This window comes from Notolepis coatsorum (genome assembly GCF_963971535.1).
Source record: "Notolepis coatsorum genome assembly, chromosome: 8".
Lineage (NCBI taxonomy): Eukaryota > Metazoa > Chordata > Actinopteri > Aulopiformes > Paralepididae > Notolepis > Notolepis coatsorum.
The window spans coordinates 69,348,578-69,367,404 of NC_140172.1; the positions used below are offsets into that span (position 1 = coordinate 69,348,578).

General features: G+C 41.6%; 1 protein-coding gene across 1 annotated transcript in view; it reads right to left on the reverse strand.

Annotated features, from left to right (window-relative positions):
* Window positions 1-18,827, reverse strand: part of LOC311232952 (RNA-binding protein Musashi homolog 2-like) — a gene marked incomplete at its 3' end in the record, with an annotated part of 999,121 nt that overhangs the window by 628,386 nt on the left and 351,908 nt on the right.

Sequence of the window (18,827 nt, forward strand, 5' to 3'; positions counted from 1 at the left end):
GGCCTCTTATGAAGCCAGTTTGATCCGGATGAACTAAAGACGTCATATGCTTTTGTAATCTGATGGCTAATACCTTAGAGTACAGTTTGATATCGGTTCCGATGAGGCTTAAGGGTCTATAACTACCGCACTCGGTGGGGTCTTTGTCTTTTTTAAGGAGGACTGTTATGAGTGCAATGTTGTCGTTCTTATGGAAGTTCCCCTCCTTGACTGAGTATAAAATCATATTTAGTAATAAGGGTCCAATTATGTCCCAACAAGAGAGGTACATTTCTGGTGGGATACCATCTCTTCCAGGAGCCTTACCACTTTGCATTTCGGATATGGACTTCTTGAGTTCCTCTAGTGTGATCGGTGTTTCTAACTGTTTAGCGTCTTCCTCTGAAAGTTTAGGGAGATTAATTTGATTAAGATATGTGTCCATTTTGTTTTGATCGAAGGTCGTTTCTGATTTATACAAGTTGGAGTAGAATTCTTTGAATGTCGTGTTTATTTCTTCAGGGTCTGTAACAAGTACTTGTTGTGCTCTAATGGTAGTTATATCTGCAAATGTTGCATTGACTCTTAATCGCATAGCTAATAGGTGACTTGGTTTAGAACCTTGAGAGTACTGTTGTTGTCTTGTGCTGCGTATTTGTATTTCCGATTGTTGTCTGTATATGGCATTAATCTCTTTTTTTAGTACATTAACTTGATTTTCCAGTCGAATCGAGTTGTTGTATTGTAAAGAATTAAATAACGTTGAATAAAGTGTTTCCAGTTCAGCCAGTTTTGAGCATCGATTCTTGCACATTTTGGAGGAAAAGCTATCAGTGAAATCCTTGATCATTCCTTTTACCGACATCCATAATATTCTGGGGTCCTGCACCGAGTTTGCATTCCTTCGTAGGAATACTGTAAGAGCTTCTTTGAGTTGTGTAATGAATTCCTTGTTATTAAGCAGCATTGAGTTAAATCGCCATCTTGGGGCTCGGGAAGATAGTATACCAAATGTTCCTTTTAGGAGTAAATAACAGTGATCTGATAATGCATTGGGTATCATTTCCACGTCATATTTATCAAATAGTCTCGGGATGCAAAAACATAATCTATTCTGGATAATGTATTATGTCTCGCAGATCGACAAGAGTACTTCCGGGTTGTGGGGTTAAGTGATCGCCATAAGTCATTTACACCTGTAATCTTCGACCAATCTTTTAATGCATTAGATGATTTTTTTTGTTCGTTGGAAAAGGAGGGGTAAGATTTGTCCATCCTTGGATTCCAAATGGCATTAAAATCTGCACCAATTATAAATGAGTAATCGGGAAGGTCTAACATTGCTTTGGTAAGTGTAGTGAAGAAACCAACTTTGTACAAATTTGGGGCGTATACCGCTACCAAGGCTATTTTCCTGTTCTTGTGTACAATCTTAACTATAGTTATCCGACCATCTGCATCAGACCATACTCCCTTCAATTCAATATTCAACTTCCGTCTAACTACTATGGCTACTCCCCGAGTTCTCGTTCCAAAGGAAGAGTGACTAATGTTATGGTATGTGTTGTCCGCTAACGTATCTATGTCTTTCTCTAAAATGTGCGTTTCGCTTAGCAGAGCCACGTCAACCTGTTCTTTTTTCATCAGTGTAAGCACGCTTTTGCGTTTGTGTTGATTATTTATTCCCCCAGTGTTCCAGATCATTATATTCAAACTAGCCATAATCTATACATGTTGTTGTGTAGTTGTTGGTAATGCTTCTGGAGTGCGAAGCAACAATAGATATACATCCAACTATTGAGGTCCCGTTGAGAGCCGAGCTTAAAAACATATATATATACAAATAAAAATCCCCTAATCCCCCCTCCCACCGAGAGTCGTACAGGACTGTGTTCCATAGACACAACCCTAATCTTCCTATGCTAATTGCCATAGGATCTAAAACTTTCATTCTAATTCAATAGAATGTCGCTTTTTGGTCTTGCGCCTTCCCATTAATGTAATAACAATAGTGTGAAAAATGAAAAATATACCTTCATTGATATATTCATTTGAACCCTCTACTAACTTATGTTGGAACCATCGGAAAGAGGAATAGAGTGGAGAAAAATATTAACACCATCAAAAAAAAGAAAAAGAAAAAGAAAATCAATAAAAAAGAGTGAGACTTAAAATAAAACTCAGAGAAAAAAGAAAACGAAATAAAAATGAATAAAGAGAAAAACAGAGACTTTTAGAGCTATATTATGCAAATCACTATATCAATGGAGTAATTATTTAAAATATTAGAATAACCTTGTCATGCTTGTACCTTTAGATGTGGCTGATGTTTTTTTTTTTAAAGCCTTATTGAACTTTATAGCATTATATTCTGGAAGGTTGTAGAATACTCTTGTGAATTCGTAAACACTGCTGTTATGTTCCAGAATGATCTTCCTACCCAGGGGTCATGACCTAATAGTATTTTCCGGAATATTCCATTGTGCCCCTGAGCAATCGGGAGAGGAGTCCCGAATGTTCCAGAATGTTCCCAATGTCAATATTGGATTATTGTCTCCTCAGAGACCAGAACTCAATAAATATAATGTCTTACGAACCGTATTAAACACCTTGTGCCTTGGTGTTGCCAGCATGCATGTCATCTGTTGCTTTTGTTGAGCCGTGGTAAAGTCATTCTAATAAGAGTACTCAAATTCAAAGAGGAAAAAAAATTGAAAAAAAAGAGAAAGATGGGCCTAAGTCGCGTCCGGCCCCGGGGGACCAGATCCATGTTGCTTCATGTAATCCTCTGCGTCTTTAGGCGTGCGTAATCCGTGCCTAATACCGTCTTTCCCCAAGATCGATAGTAGTGCCGGGTACTTAAGGCTTGGTTTAAGACCACTCTTGTACAATCTCTGCATCACATCCTTGTAGGGGACACGCTGAGCGATGGCCTCCTTGCATAGATCTTCGTAGATAGATATTGAATTATCACCATATTTCAGTTTACCCCTTTGATTGCGCGCCCCTCTGATGATGGCGTCTCGATAACCCTCGGACCGTTGCCTCTTTGTTCTCGTGTACCGATTCTGTAACATTTGATAAGGCATATTCTTTTATTGACCTTGAAAGATGAGGAGAGGGTGTTAGCAATCAAATATTTATTACAGAGTGAATATTCAATATTACAGAGTATTTACACAAACAGCTGAGAGTGGAGAGTTCCAACTTAGCTTTGGTGAAGGCCGAGCAGAAGTCTCCCGATCCGAATCACATTGTCATTTTTATAGTCAGGTGGTTGGTGTTCTGAGCGAATGAGGTGCCTTCCTTCCAAATTAGCATGAAGAAAGGTTCTGGACTTTAAACAATGTCTATATAAGGTAAACAGTTGAAATGACAAGGGTCTAGAATTACATCTGTCTCCTGGTAGTTTCAGACAGCTGGGGTCATGGTGACACATAGGTCTGTTTTAATACCATATCATAATAACACATTTTAATGGTACACACATTTGTAGATATCTTATGGTTCTTACAATAGATAAATGGATTGATTCATAGGTATTATACATTATTCTAGATCCTGACAATGCTCCCTGTCAGTGGTCAGCCAAACCCGTCACCTCATCAGTTCTTGGGGCTGTGTGGCTTTTTACCAACAGCTGCACTGACCCTTCCGGTAACAAATAGATTGTGACACCTCAGTCAGGCCACAGACATGCTAAAATAACTACAGGCTGAGACCTGATAATAGGAATACATTAATACATGTATCTAGGGACATAAATTGATTGATTTTATCCCACAATCCCCCCTTTCACATCATTAATGATGTGAACAACCTAAAGATATAAAACAAAATGACCAAAACTCTCAGAACACCAACCATAATGATATGAAAAAAACCTCCAACCCTTTGTATGAGCGCGAAAACCCCTGCGACCAGTCGTTACTTTTGCAGGGGAAACTCTTACTCACCATCCCACTGGCCTTAGCGATCGTATTCCTCAGAATACACAAAGGGTGAGACTGCATAAGCAGTAGAACATAAGGCATAAAACTGAACAATAAGAGCATCAATAGTACACAATAAGAGCATCAATAGTACAGTTGTATAACACATCCATAATACAAGGAAATAAACACTGGCTCTATAAATCATCAAGGAAAAGGGAATGGAAAAACGGGGACCCTCATAGTTATGTATTGAAATAAAATACCACCCCCCTTTTGCGTGGTGAATCAAAATATAGCAATGATAATCAATATGAGGAGAACTTTCATTCACTCAAAAATTCCTTTCATTTTACCAGTAGGGCAAGCCTGGGGTGGAAAAATGTTCCGGAGTCTTTATTGACTTCCCATCTGGTTCACTTTCATACTTTTCATACTCACTTTCAATCGATGTAAACCTTTGTATGCAACAGTGATCTCTGTTTCCAAATTTAAATGAAAAGGCATAAATAGACTACATCTGCTTACCTATGTACTGATAATATAACGTATATAACTCATATCATAACTGGTTGCGTCAGTTTAATTCATATAACATATCAAACCTTATATCGGATTCCAGGGGCAGAGACATTTTTATAAATGAAATAAATCCTATGATCTCCTTGTTATAGTATAGTCTTCTGCTGTTGATAACATATATACTGTATGTAACTCCTGCAATGTAGTTGAGGGTCCAAGGGTCACTGGTGATGAAGGGTCCAAGGGTCACTGGTGATGAATTGTCTATAGCAAAAGTGGTCAACATTGTTCTTTTCACAGTCTAGCATGTGTTGTGGCCGCTCTTACTCATACCATACTCCTTTCCCAAGTCTGCAATCTGCGGGAGACAACATCTTTTCCCCCTTCATGTATTCGCCGCTGCTTCATGCTGAATGTATAGCAAGGAGGTCGCTCCATGTGACACCGGGCTGTGTCCAGGCTGGAGACGTCCACGAGTGAAGAGTAGTCCGGGGTTGTGTGATCCACGGTGGTGGAGCCTCCCTCGGATGGGGAGTGGCAGGGGCACAGGCCTCATATCCAGCCTCGGTGATGATCTGATGAGCCTCAGGTGTGTAGGTTGACCAGGTAGATGGCGTGGAGAAGGAGGGACAGGAAGCTGCCCATATAAGGGCGTGGAGACTGCTGCCAGACAGGGGAGAGAGAGAGGGAGAGAGCCTGGCTGTGGCTGTAACATGTATCGGATTCTTCTCCCTCCGGTGAGCCAAATGTTCTAGATGTGTGATGACACTAGCAATGGAGCAACCAAACGCTTCTTGGTCTTTTCCTCTGGGCAGGTAGCAGCTCCTCAGCTAACTTGATTATATTCTAGAACCATTCAGGGTTGACCTCTGAACTTGTTCATTATTTTTCTGATGTTGAGTACTAAACCAACCTATAAGTCTAGTAAATATAGTGAAGTAGCCCCCGTTCATTAATTAGGAACTATTTTCCATAAAGTCTCCTATTGTGGCATTCTCTGTCTTTATATATATCCTTAATTTTCAACTTAAAACATTTATTTAAGTATCTGTCCCCGGAATCCCCCCCCCTTTAAATTTCCCTTAAATTTACTCCTCCCACTGAAAACAGTAACCCGAGAATTTAATCTAAACTGCACGGTAACAGAACAACAATGTAAAATTATTATTGTTAATATTATTCTAATTGTTATCCTACGTTCCATCTCTTTTTCCAATGATGTAATCAAATTGAACCTATCAATAAACAAATGTAAAAAGGTGCTACAAAGGTTTCTATATTCTTACAATACTCTCCTCACACTCTTTACTTTCAAGCTTCCTCAATTTTTCAAAAGCACAAGGAACAAAACAAATAAGATACACATTGAAACACTTATTAATGACTCACTTAAAGAAAGAAAGAAACAGACAGACAAACGGGGCACAATAAGGTAATTCAGGATTCACCCCCCTTTCGTGATGGCCTTATTATTTAACCCTAGTAAATTAAAGATACTTAAGCTATTTATTCATTCCAAATTATCCCTGTGGTTTTGTCCAATTTTAAATGTATTCTTTTTCCAAGCATCGCAATACTGGTTTTAATTAAAATAACTTAATTTTGGCCAAAATGAGGTAATGTCAATTATTTTATCTGTCTTCTAAATTGTATCGGAACCAAGTCTTAAGATATGGAATTATAGGACAGGATGATAGGATGCACTTTTTGATTGATTACCCGATCCATGAAAAACCTAAATTCAACTGCAGTATACCTTTTCCCCAAAAGAGAGTGACATCGATCGTGCCATGACTACCAGAATTGTCTAATCTAAAGGAGACCAGGTCCCTGGACACTGGTCAGCTGCTGTTGTCAACCAGCCTTAACCCCAAACACCTATGCTAATGTTGACTTACAGTATTTACCCCCTAATCAGAACCCCTCTTTTACCCTGTTTTAATGAACAATTGGACCAGAATAGTAAGTTAGGATGGGCCAGTATGGGTAGGAGAGTTTTTGATGAACCAGTACAGGTAGGTTAGTTTGGATCTTTTCCGGCCAGAATAGAGGCTAAACACGCCACTTTAACTTGAATTTGGTTGCCGGCGGCCATCTTTTCACCAGAAAATCCTAGCTCCACTGTAGTCACTGCTTTGAATTTTTGGACTCGTCCAGACAAAACGTCTTGATAATTGTTCCCTTGAAAGGACATTCGTTTTTTGGTAGAAAGAAAATGTTGAACCAAAGCGGTACTGTCTGACAACATAACGCGTCCATCCCTGACATGGTTTGAACACGCAGGGCAAGAGCGAGAGAGAGGCAGGACAACAATTGACTACTTCCATTGTAGTCCATCATATTAATACATCCCTTATCAATAGTCCCCCAGAGCTGTAATTCCGTGTCAATCCAGGTTGAACACTTCATAATGAGATTTAACTATGCAAAGAATGACAGCATCTAATCAGTACAACAGCCGTCAATATATAAATTATGATGTAAATCACTTATCCGCAATGCACTACTTACTCACAGTTGATCTAAAAATATACTCAATTACTTTCTGTCACTCAATTGTCAATTGTCACCCACTCATCCATTTATCAATCAGACACCCCATTCATCCAGTCAGCAGTCAATACTCAATCACTCAATCCACCCATCAAAGTTGTGCTTCTATTGGTTGTAACTTAATAGGCCAGGTTACATGATTAATGAATTATATTTTATATGTTAATATCGATTATTGTTCACATTTACATTACATTAAAGCCAAGAGATACTATTATTTACGTCCATCGTCACATTAGTTGGTAGGAATACAAGTTCCAGAATGCCTTGCGTCTATTTGTCTGCTCAGAGCTAGAGAGACACACAGGCGCGAGGATAGTGTATTGGAACTTGACGTTTGGACAATCTATTATTTTTGGGAAGTAGTTTTTCTACACGTCTATCTTTTGTCCTTTAAACTTCTATTAATTTCCCAGGCCCTCTTTTAAACAAACACTCACCTTAACACTAACTTTAAGCACTTTAACACTACATTTTATTTATCTATTATTGAAGAGATTTGTACTATATTCATAACCCATTTGCACCTTACCTTAAAGTTTTGTATTGTCTGCATAATTGTACCTCACTGTATTTAGATTTTAAGTCATACTTCAGATTGTATTTTGTATTGTATAGTATACCGTATCTTCTCTAATATTGGACAGGTCTTGTATTTACCTCAGCTGCAAAGAGCACCAGGCCTTTAGAGGCCTATATAAGAGGCAGGCCTTAATTTCATTTATTTAGACTAACATTATTTAAATATTGATTAATGTAATTCACACACTGAAGTTGGAGAGTAGGGAAACCCGTTAATGTGGTCAGAGTGTAGTGGGAACGATAGAGAGAGTCAGTGCTTGACCTGAATTTTCCAAGAGTTTATCTCATTCTGTATCACGGCATGATCATGCAACCTTGTATTGGAAGCCGGCCTATATTTATTTTGTCTGTATTTATCAAAGAGGCCCGTCCTCTCCACTATTAGAGGATTTACGGCATTCCTTTTCTATTCACTGTTTTCTATACTGTAAAAAGCACTCTCTCCGGGGCAAGCATTTTACCGTAAAGTACATGTATTTTATTGTGATAAGTGATAAACAAACAGCCTTAAAAGTCTATTAAATTAACTAAGGGTTATTGAGTTTATTCAGCACAGCATGACTAATGTCCTATTTTGTGTGATTTTATTACTGCACCTTAAGTTTGAGTCAGAATTTTGTATGCATATATAATGACAATAAAGTATAATCTAATCTAATCTAATCTGGGGGACCCTGATGTAAACAAGACGAAAGTCTTTCTCTGGTCTGCATCCCCTTAACAATTGTATGTATTGAGCTGTACTATACTGTACCCATTCTGCAATCTGTTAATAAAGTTTTCAATCAATCAATCAATCAATCTAATGGTGGGACCATAAATGTATTCAAATTTGACATTTTGATTGCAGTGTTGAAATAACTTTAAACAATTTTATTCCTAAAACATATGGTTTGGCTTGATTTATGGTGACATAAGATGCTTATGATATAATAATTTACCATTCATATTACATTGGACACAAATATATATTCTAAAGCTGGATTCTAATACAGAAAAGGTATTCATATTATTTCAGTTCTTTATTTTGTCCAGTATGACCTGAAAAGAGCAATTATTTTGTTATATAAATAATAATAAGGTTTCATCCATTTGGTTAGGAGAGATGATTGTCCTTCTCTTTAGAAACCACAACTTGCTCCTCACACGTGACCGACCCATTCACTTCACACCCTTGCACGCTGGTTACATTCAGGGCATTCTAAAATCCACACATGCACTAGTATTTTCGGTCGGTGCGCATCTGTCACAGATTTCTAGGAAGTCCTTGATAATGAAAGATTTAGCCACACGTCGCTTATCGTAGCGCCGCGGAAAAGGAGGTTATTTAACATTTAAAGGGCCAAATACATTTGTAATTGTAGTTGCGAGAGGCAGTGTTAGGGTGTGTTATTCTGGTTAGCCGGACCCCGGTCCCCTCTCTTAAACTCGGATGATATTTGCGCGAATGGTCCACTCTGATTATGTTTACACGTATCATATATATTGGCGCAGTTAGCCTGCTTGGTTGGCACGGGGGGGCAGACGCTGCGGCAGAACACCCCATCCTCCAGATGCGATTAAATATAGTTTAAAAAATAAAAAGCTAAATGTGACTTCTGTTTTAGCTAGAGGCGCTGTGGCCGACGACAGCTGCGTCTGACGTCCACAAATACAACCAAAACACACCTCCTGTTGCGAGGGGGGCGATTGGAAAACGACGGAAATAAATGTTTTGAGTGATGGGACCAGCGAAAAAGGAGAATCGTTAATGCCATTACTCATTAGCACAACCATTCACAAACACATGTTATTTACAGACTGTAAAGGATCCAATTTCGTTTCCTAATTATAATTTTATAAAGGAAATTGGATTTCCAATGTTTTAGTTATACGGTGTAATTTTCTATGGGACTTTTACTTTGTTAAACCGGAAGCTTGATGTGTGCTCAATTTAGCAAAGCTAAACTCCGGTTTGGCTGCCTTGTGTCAGAGTGGAAGTACGTTTGAAGAATAAAGTGGGACAGCGTGAAAAGTTACGACGGGCACCGGAAGTTATGTTGTTGTTGTATATACGCAAGCGAACAGTTGTGTGGACTCTTAACAAGCGAGTGTTTTGGACATGTATGTACGTTTTGGTACAACCCGGGTGTGATCATTGACTCACACATAACAGAAGTCCATATTAACATTGCTTACACCGATTGTGAAAGGGTGATTTTGAAGAATACAGGGGAGGTGTGAGGTATCTGAGGTGAGTGACATCTGACACTCCCTGTTATGAGATCGTATTACTTGTGGCGCAAATAACTGCTTTTCCTGCTTACAGTGTATACACTGACTTACTGCACTGAGCCATGCTCAAAATAACTAATAAAACAAGGTTTGATTAGTGACTATTCAATTAACTAAGGAGCTTTTTTACATTTATTCACGACTAAATCGTTCCCGGGATCTTCTATTCAAACATAGGCAGACAAAAAACAATTTCCACATTTATTCACACCCAACATGCATTCCAGACTCATGAATCTCACTGTCATGCTATAGATGTGTGTTCCTATATGTAATCTGTTTGCACTATAGGCGCTAAGGGCAATAATGCCCTGTGTGTGTGTGGGTGTGTGTGTGTGTGTGTGTGTGTGTGTGTGTGTGTGTGTGTGTGTTTGCTTGTTAGGAAAGACAACAACTTATGCCAACTTATGCCAATTCGCCAGTCAAGCCTATATGCTATTCCCCCCTTTCCCCTGTGTAAATCTTGAAACCTCTGAATGCTTTTGACTTCAATTCTATTAATATTTGATAGAATCAAATACATCAAGAATGTCTATTTCATCCAGTCTTTCTTGTTGAGATTTGTCTTTTAACCCACCCTTCCCTAATCACTGCAATGTAACCTGATCTTGAGAACTCCATGAGTTTTCAAGGCATAGACACTGTTAGGTTTAAAAAACCACTGCTTCTGAGCCATTGCTCACCATCAGAACATATAATAATACCTACCCAATTACTCTCTGTTTACACAAGTCATGCAGTTAAGATTATCAAGATTATCAACTAACCTTTTTAATCGACTAAATTTACTTTGCAGACTAGGATTGTTGGCTGACGCAATTTAGAGACTAATACAGGACTAAGCGAGGCAGATCAATCGCTCGCTCGTAATCTGCTCGTAATTCCAACGCATTCCAGAACAGCAATCCTATTTTTTTGTCTACCTAATAAACTCTGGCCAGGGTTCAAGTCCCTGTATTACAGCCAGGCCCTGAGGGTCTTTGGGTTACCGGTTTACACTGACTATGGTCTCCTCCTACCAGGGTTCTAGTCCCTGTATAGAGCCAGGCCTCCGTGAGGTCTTGGGTTACCGGTTTACACTATGGTCTTTTCCTATAGACCTCTGGAGAGATTTCTTAATTGTACTGCTGCAGGCCTTCGACAGGACTTAAAAATAGAAAATAAGAAAACCCGGGGTTGTAATATTGTCTATTCACTCCTTTGCTGATATGTCCATTTTGCTTAAGCCAATTATAGAAATCACCCCACGGACAGGGCCTCTGACCAACACTCGTAGATTATAATGTACAATAGTTAATCTATGCAGATTTTGAGTTTAAACAGGCTCTGGCTCACCGTTTTTATATGGATCCGTTTCTACGAGTGTTCGCCAGTTGCCTTTCGTCCGTCCTTAACGTCAAGGTCAATCACGTCAGGGTCACCATCTGATAAGGCATATTCTTTTATTGACCTTGAAAGATGAGGAGAGGGTGTTAGCAATCAAATATTTATTACAGAGTGAATATTCAATATTACAGAGTATTTACACAAACAGCTGAGAGTGGAGAGTTCCAACTTAGCTTTGGTGAAGGCCGAGCAGAAGTCTCCCGATCCGAATCACATTGTCATTTTTATAGTCAGGTGGTTGGTGTTCTGAGCGAATGAGGTGCCTTCCTTCCAAATTAGCATGAAGAAAGGTTCTGGACTTTAAACAATGTCTATATAAGGTAAACAGTTGAAATGACAAGGGTCTAGAATTACATCTGTCTCCTGGTAGTTTCAGACAGCTGGGGTCATGGTGACACATAGGTCTGTTTTAATACCATATCATAATAACACATTTTAATGGTACACACATTTGTAGATATCTTATGGTTCTTACAATAGATAAATGGATTGATTCATAGGTATTATACATTATTCTAGATCCTGACAATGCTCCCTGTCAGTGGTCAGCCAAACCCGTCACCTCATCAGTTCTTGGGGCTGTGTGGCTTTTTACCAACAGCTGCACTGACCCTTCCGGTAACAAATAGATTGTGACACCTCAGTCAGGCCACAGACATGCTAAAATAACTACAGGCTGAGACCTGATAATAGGAATACATTAATACATGTATCTAGGGACATAAATTGATTGATTTTATCCCACACATTGGTCCACTATCGGCGCTGTGGGTAGGGTGTGGTTACCTAGGATCTCAGCTAATACAGTTGGAAAACTGTCGTCTGTGCAATTGACTGATTAATCCAGTCCCACAATACGGATATTATTTCGCCTGTAGTAATGTTGGATCTCGAGCCGCCTCTCCATTGTTTCATCTTCGATGTCTTGTATTTTCTTCCGAAACGCTTCTTCCACCTTTTTTATCTCCTTCGTTAACTCTGTAAATCCATCGTTAACGGTCTTCTCGTTCTCATGGACCACCAGTGTAATTCCTATCACCGTTTTCTCCACAGCATTGATTCGCTCAGCCTGTACAGCGGCCGCTTTTATAACCTCTTCGAATTTAGCATCGATGTGTGCTTTGAATTCATCTTTGAGTTCATCGATGTGTAATTTGAAAGCGACCATCTGATCCTTCCCTACTTGTATCTGATCTTTTATCAGGTCAGTCAGAGAATTGAAGTCGGGTTGTGTGATTTCACTGCTTGTATTGGTTGACGTTGTAGGTGCGTTTGGGTACACGGTGGGTTTGATGTAAATTTTCTCAAATTCCCCTGCTTTATCTCTGACAGTGTTTTTCCCCGCCGTTACCGTTATGATGTCGTCTGCTGTCACCCTCTCGGGGCCTGTCGTCATTGGTCCCGGTGTATTCTCCACTATTGTCTCCCCGATGGGGCCAGTCAACACCGGTATTGTTGAACTTGAACTGGCGACAGCTGTGTCCTTTGAACGTGTCAAAACCTGCGCCATTGGAATATCGGCACCGGTTCTCTTTCCACTCTTTTTCTTGTCCTTAGAATCCATGTTGAGTTTTTATGTCTTTTGATATAGTTAGTAGAAGGTCTTATTTAATATATACGATGTGGTTAAATCTCATTCGTGTTGTTAAAATAAGGTTTTTAAACGAAATTAACGTTGACGGGAGCGGAGCAATAACAAAACGCGTCGCTACATACTGCTGTCAAACCGGAAGACATACAAAGTATCTTTGTTGGAAAGGCTGTCATCTTTGGTGTCACGTATTGATAAAACGATTCCAAACCAACATATGTGAAGTTATCCGTCAATGGTGTGCTACACTGCATTTCCATCAGCTCCATTTGGAGTTCCTCTGGCACATCTGATGCGTCAATGGTGAACGGAGAGTAAAAGAGTGCAAAGTCCTTCTCCAGCTGAGTGAAGACAGTGAATCGACAGTATGCCCTTGTATGTGTCCAGCCTCTCGTGATTGACAGGTAGAGCTTTTAGACAGGGGAAGTGAACTGGGTTGTGCTGGGTTAGCTGTGTCTCCCACAGAGACCGTTTCATTAGGAAAGCACAAATGCTGTCATAGCACTCTGTGACAAATTTGTTAACGATCAACACACATTCAGGTGTTCTGTAATGTCCACTGAAAAGACAAGATCCATAAGCCAGTCCGGATCATACAACTCTCACTGGCTTTCCTTTCTTCTTCTTGAATCGGGCAATTTCCATCCATAATTAGACCATTCCTCGGCTCAACCAGCAGACCTCAGTGTCACGGTTACAATACCGCGTATAATATTGTGTCCGGATAAAGGAGCCTCAAATTGCAGAAGTCCTTTGACTCTGAATTCACAGTTTGGATAACAACACGCATGGCATGGTCCATTTTCAGGCTCTCGCTGCATAAGGCTTCTTGATGTAATACACAATTCCAGCCTGATCTTTGTCTCTGGGCTGTACAACCACACCTGCCCTTTTCACCTGTCCACCTCCAGTCTGTCCAGGGCCCCCAGCCACACTGGAGAACAAGGCATTACCCCTGGTAGTGTCTGTCATTGGCACCAGCGCTACAAATTCCTCAATTCCAATAATTATTCCTAATTGGGCTATATCAGTCACATCAGTGCTTTTGTCAATAGAAATAAAGAAGGCAATACAGGACTTCACTTTTAGATGACTGTTCAAATCTCTGGCGAGTTCCCCCAATTATCTCTGCCACAGTATTTCTCGACAAGCTAACGTTAGCTAAAGCTCTGATCGTCTCAGGCCACACCATCTCGGCTGCCGTTAGCATGCAGGTCTTGACATGTCCCCCCTCAGATAATGTCTTGGACGTGATATACTGTAGCTGGCCTTAACTGCTCCGTCATGTGTCTCTCAAAAATTTGGAAAACACTGTCCTTTTTTATGCTAGCTCATTCACCTTCTGAGTTGTCCTGTGTAATATTTCTCTGTACTGTATCATGCTATTATCTTTAAATATTAGGCTTATAGGTTTGCCATGTACTGTACCTCCCAAAATAAATACAGCTCATTCCATCTTTCTTGAAATAATCTAAATTCCATGTCAACCTTTGTCTTTTTGGACAGCATTTTTGTCAAGCTAACATAATATGGCAGGCGGCGTTGCCCAGTGGCGTTCGACTGATGTGCTGTACAGGAGTAGAGACAGTAGTGGAGACAGCAGTAGTGGAAACAGTAGAAGAGACAGTAGTAGACAGGAGCATGTTTTTTCATACTTCCTGCTGATGGAGATTTCTTAGTGCTAGGTTTAATTAATTTATCATATCATAGAAACCTCTTACATTGCTCATTACACACAGTTTATAACAACTGAATATATACAATTCAATATTTTGGGGGCCAGATGAGACCTGCTGACTGGATTCTCTGACATCCCTGTTTTAGGGAAAGCACTTCAAGATTCAAGATTCAAGAGGTTTATGCATCACATACATACACAAGATATATAGTGAAATGAAGGTGGCCATGCCCGCTTTGATTGTGCAAAAAAAAAAAAACATAAATGATAAAAGTACTAAGATAAAATACAAAAGGTAATGAGTCCTATGTGCACTACTATACAATACAGTTATACTCTATGTCACTATGCTATCCTAACTATACTATACAAAAACATCCAGTTTTTTTCTTTTTCTTTAAGGTGACCTGTTGTCTTTCCTTTAAAGTGACCTTTTCTTATGTGTTTAAAAGTGCTTGTGTGTGGAGAGATCAGTGTTCAATGTTCTGATGGCCTGAGGGAAGAATCTGAGCCTGAGTCTCTCTGTTCTTGCTGTGTGTATGCGGAGGCGCTTGCATGACCGCAGCAGCTTGAACAGGCTATTGTTGGGGTGGTGAGGGTCCTTCATTATTCTGCAGGCTCTGGATTTGCACCTCCTGTTGTATACGTCCTGTAGGGGTGCGTGCGTGTGTCATTGAAATGATGACGTCACACAAGGTACAGGGCAGCAGGGGGCCTGAGACTCACTCACAGGTAGTGGCAAATAGCCTTCTTGCTACTACTAGGCGAGGATCTAGTATCTGTTTCACCTAACACTATTGCTCCGTGATCATAGCCATTTATCTCTAAAGCTAACCACTATTTGTAAAAGCCACAACCACGTTACCATATTTGTAATAATGTAAATCATTGTGTCGTTGTACATATTGTGTATATAACGTTAGTAGCTAAGTTGCTAGTCGGCATTCTCGAAACTCCTAACAAACAAAGGAACTTATGGACACGACAGTAGTAGTAGTTATAAGGTGTTTGAGCTTGTAACGTTAACGTTAGTTAGCTATCGCGGTAGCCCGTTTCGTGACTGTGATGCACCGAGTGCTATCCGAGAGGCTACTATCGTGCTATCAACATGCCGTGACGTGTAGCTTGCTAGCCGGCATGATGCGTGCAGTGCTTTGCCCCACAGGTCTGAGAAGAGGACCTGCACATTTTACTCGTTCCTTCTACATGCCCCGATTTAAAATGGTTCACGACAGTAGACATAATGATAACGTTAGCGGGGTAACGTTAACGAAGGGTTATGTATATAACCCAGTTCTATGAGTTATTGTGCACTCAGCACCTGTCTGCATATATCTCGCTTCAGCGTATATACACTGAATAAAAACTTCCACCATGTACCTTTACATGCCAGCATTCATCTGACCACACCCCCATCCGCTTACCTACATAAGCAGGGGTGGGGCCACACACTCATCTCCTTCCCAACAAATTTCACCACAAAGAAAAATCAAGGACCCTTCGTTCTATGTCGTTATGGCTTGCTCAGCACCTGTCTGCATGACAGGGGCTGAGCGGGAGCCATAGCCCGACAAATGTACCCCGCTGAGGCCCCCCACAACCATCGACCGGGGAGGACCGAGCCCCCCCGACCCTCCCTAATGGAGGATACCCCCCCTATTGGAGGTTCAGGGGAGGGCGACGGATCCGACCGTACGAAGAGGCACTCAAGCAACTCAACGCACAGGGTGAGCAGACCGTGGCTTGACCCCACGACTACACACACGCACAACCCGCATACCACCCAGGAACGAACGGAAGGAACAACCTCGTTACTGCCCCCAAAATCACGGGGTCAAGAGCAACCCAACCCCGTGGCAAGGCCGTAGCAGCGGAGCGCGAAGGAAGACCCAGACCCACTGAAGGGACTGGATCCCCTGGAAAAAGAAGGCCCGGAGAGGTCAATGACGCCAGGCATCAAGACCCCACCAGGTGGTCACTTAGTGACACCGCCCCCCACATCGCCAGCGTATTCGGATAAGGCCCCTCCGAGAGCGGGCCCTTTCCCCCCAATAGCACACCGCCTGGCACACTGACCCTGCAGAACAGGCAGTCAGCATGGCCGTAAGCACTCAAAAGGTTAACCAATGGAAGCAGGCAGCGCACCGGGGAAACCAGGCAACAGGCTGTAACCTGAGCCTGGAGCACTGCGGACGAGACAGGCGCCAAAGGAGTCAGCTGAAAACAGCCCCCCCGGCGGAAGGGGCGTATGCTGGCGTTGTTGATCACCATGACGAAGCCTCCATTAAAAAAAAACCACCCAGAGGGGTCGAGGCAGAGAAGGCTGATATGATTGGCAGACGTCATGAACGTGCAGGGGCACACTCAACCGGGTAACCCGGGAGTTGACTCTGCTCCAACACACCAGGGAATCAACCACCCTCTCTGTACAGACGGTGGTTGTTCCTATAACCCCTCAAGAAAAAACTCCAAAACACACCTGCGGGTATACACTGGCTATACCGCAGTACAAGTGTTTCAGTTTTCAAAAAAGGGTTATCCCAGGCCTACGGTATCAACAAAACTTTACTTCGGACTGGGCCTGGAAGCACAGGGTTACCAGAGGAGGTCCAAGACCACCCCAACAGCCCACTCTTCGCCACGTGTGAGAGAGGAGCGAAAATAATGGAGAACCAGCCCTAAGCACACCGCACTTGGTATTCCCAGGCGGTCTCCCAACAAAGTACTAACCAGGACCGAACCTGCGTAGCGTCCGAGATCGGGCGTGTACAGGTTGGTATGGCCGTAAGCCATTACGATAGTGCAGAGTACAACATGTACCCAACAAAGGGTCTCCATAGCGCCTAACCCTGTGACACCCGGACCGACCCGGCATTTTCCCCCCCGAAAAAAGCACAAGTCCCTCAGGGTACCAGAACAGCAGATCTGCATCCCCGGCGGACAACGGGTTAACTGACCTGGACCAGCGTAACCAGACCAGTCCCGTGTCCTACATTTACATTTAGTCATTTAGCTGACGCTTTTATCCAAAGCGACTTACAAGTTCTGTACGACAAGACAGCAAGAAGGGTACAACTCTATCAGCTGAGTAACAATGTTCATCAAGTGTTGCGTGTTACAGTGTAGGTTAGTTTATTAGGACAAGTGCATGACAGTAAGGTTAGTTTTTTTTTTTTGTTTTTTTTTTTTTTCAGATAATGGTTGAAGAAGTGAGTCTTTAGTCGACGGCGAAAGATTGGACGGGATTCGGCTGTCCTAACTGGGATGGGTAGTTCATTCCACCATTGTGGGGCAAGGACTGAGAATAGGCGGCTTCTCTTTGATGACCCTCCGGGAGCTTGGATAGGAGTAGGTCTGAGGCGGCCAGAAGATGCAGAGCGTAGGGGTCTTGAGGGTGTGTAGTTAGAGACCATTGTCCTAACCACGCCGACATGCCCACTCCAGAAGAGGGGGTAGGTATGCGTGTCGATCTAAAACATGAAAAGAGGGCGCCACCCAGACGGTCCTATTTGAACCGTGCTCAGTGGCCCACCCCAAGGGCGTGAGACCCCTCTACCTATGTTCTGATCTATTCCGTTAACATCCCCCAGATATGAACGAGAATTCATCGAGACAACCTAGTAAACTGGCGCTCGGAAGAGACAAAACTCCATCCCAGTTGCCCTATAAAAACGCTGTTTTAACAAGCAACCAAGGCGCACTTAGCCCCTGTGTGATTCTTTAACAGAAACACACCGAGCCAGCACTATGTATGCGTCGAGACCCAAACACATCAATGGATAGTCTAGCGCAGGGGTGGCCAACCAGTCAGAGACTAAGAGCCACAAAAATTACTGTGGTACCACAAAGAGCCACACCATATACCAGCATTTCTCAACCTTTTTTTTCAGTCACGGCACCCTTCATGTGTTTATAGGTCTCACCCTCTGGCCTCTGAAGTTGCTAATGTCTTTTTTATTTGGGCCTCACAGGGTTAAAAGTACCCTGTGAGACCCACGGTTGCAAAATTACAAAATCACTTTTAGCCATTTAAAAAAAGAATGTTTATTTAAAAAATGTTAAAGGGGAACTATTTTACTATTTCTTTCACTATTTGGGCACTTTTACACAATTCCTGTGAGTCTATGGAACACATAGGTTTAAAAAAAAAAAAAAAAATGCATTGTTCTGTATTTCTAATCAAGTACTCAAAAACCGCATTTTTCTACCTCAAGATCTTAAGCCGTTTTGAGGCTGGGCTCCAACCACTGTGTGGCCTGGTGCCAACTGCCACATCAACTGCCACATTATTATGCAGCTGAGAAATTTCTGACATCACAGATATGCACAT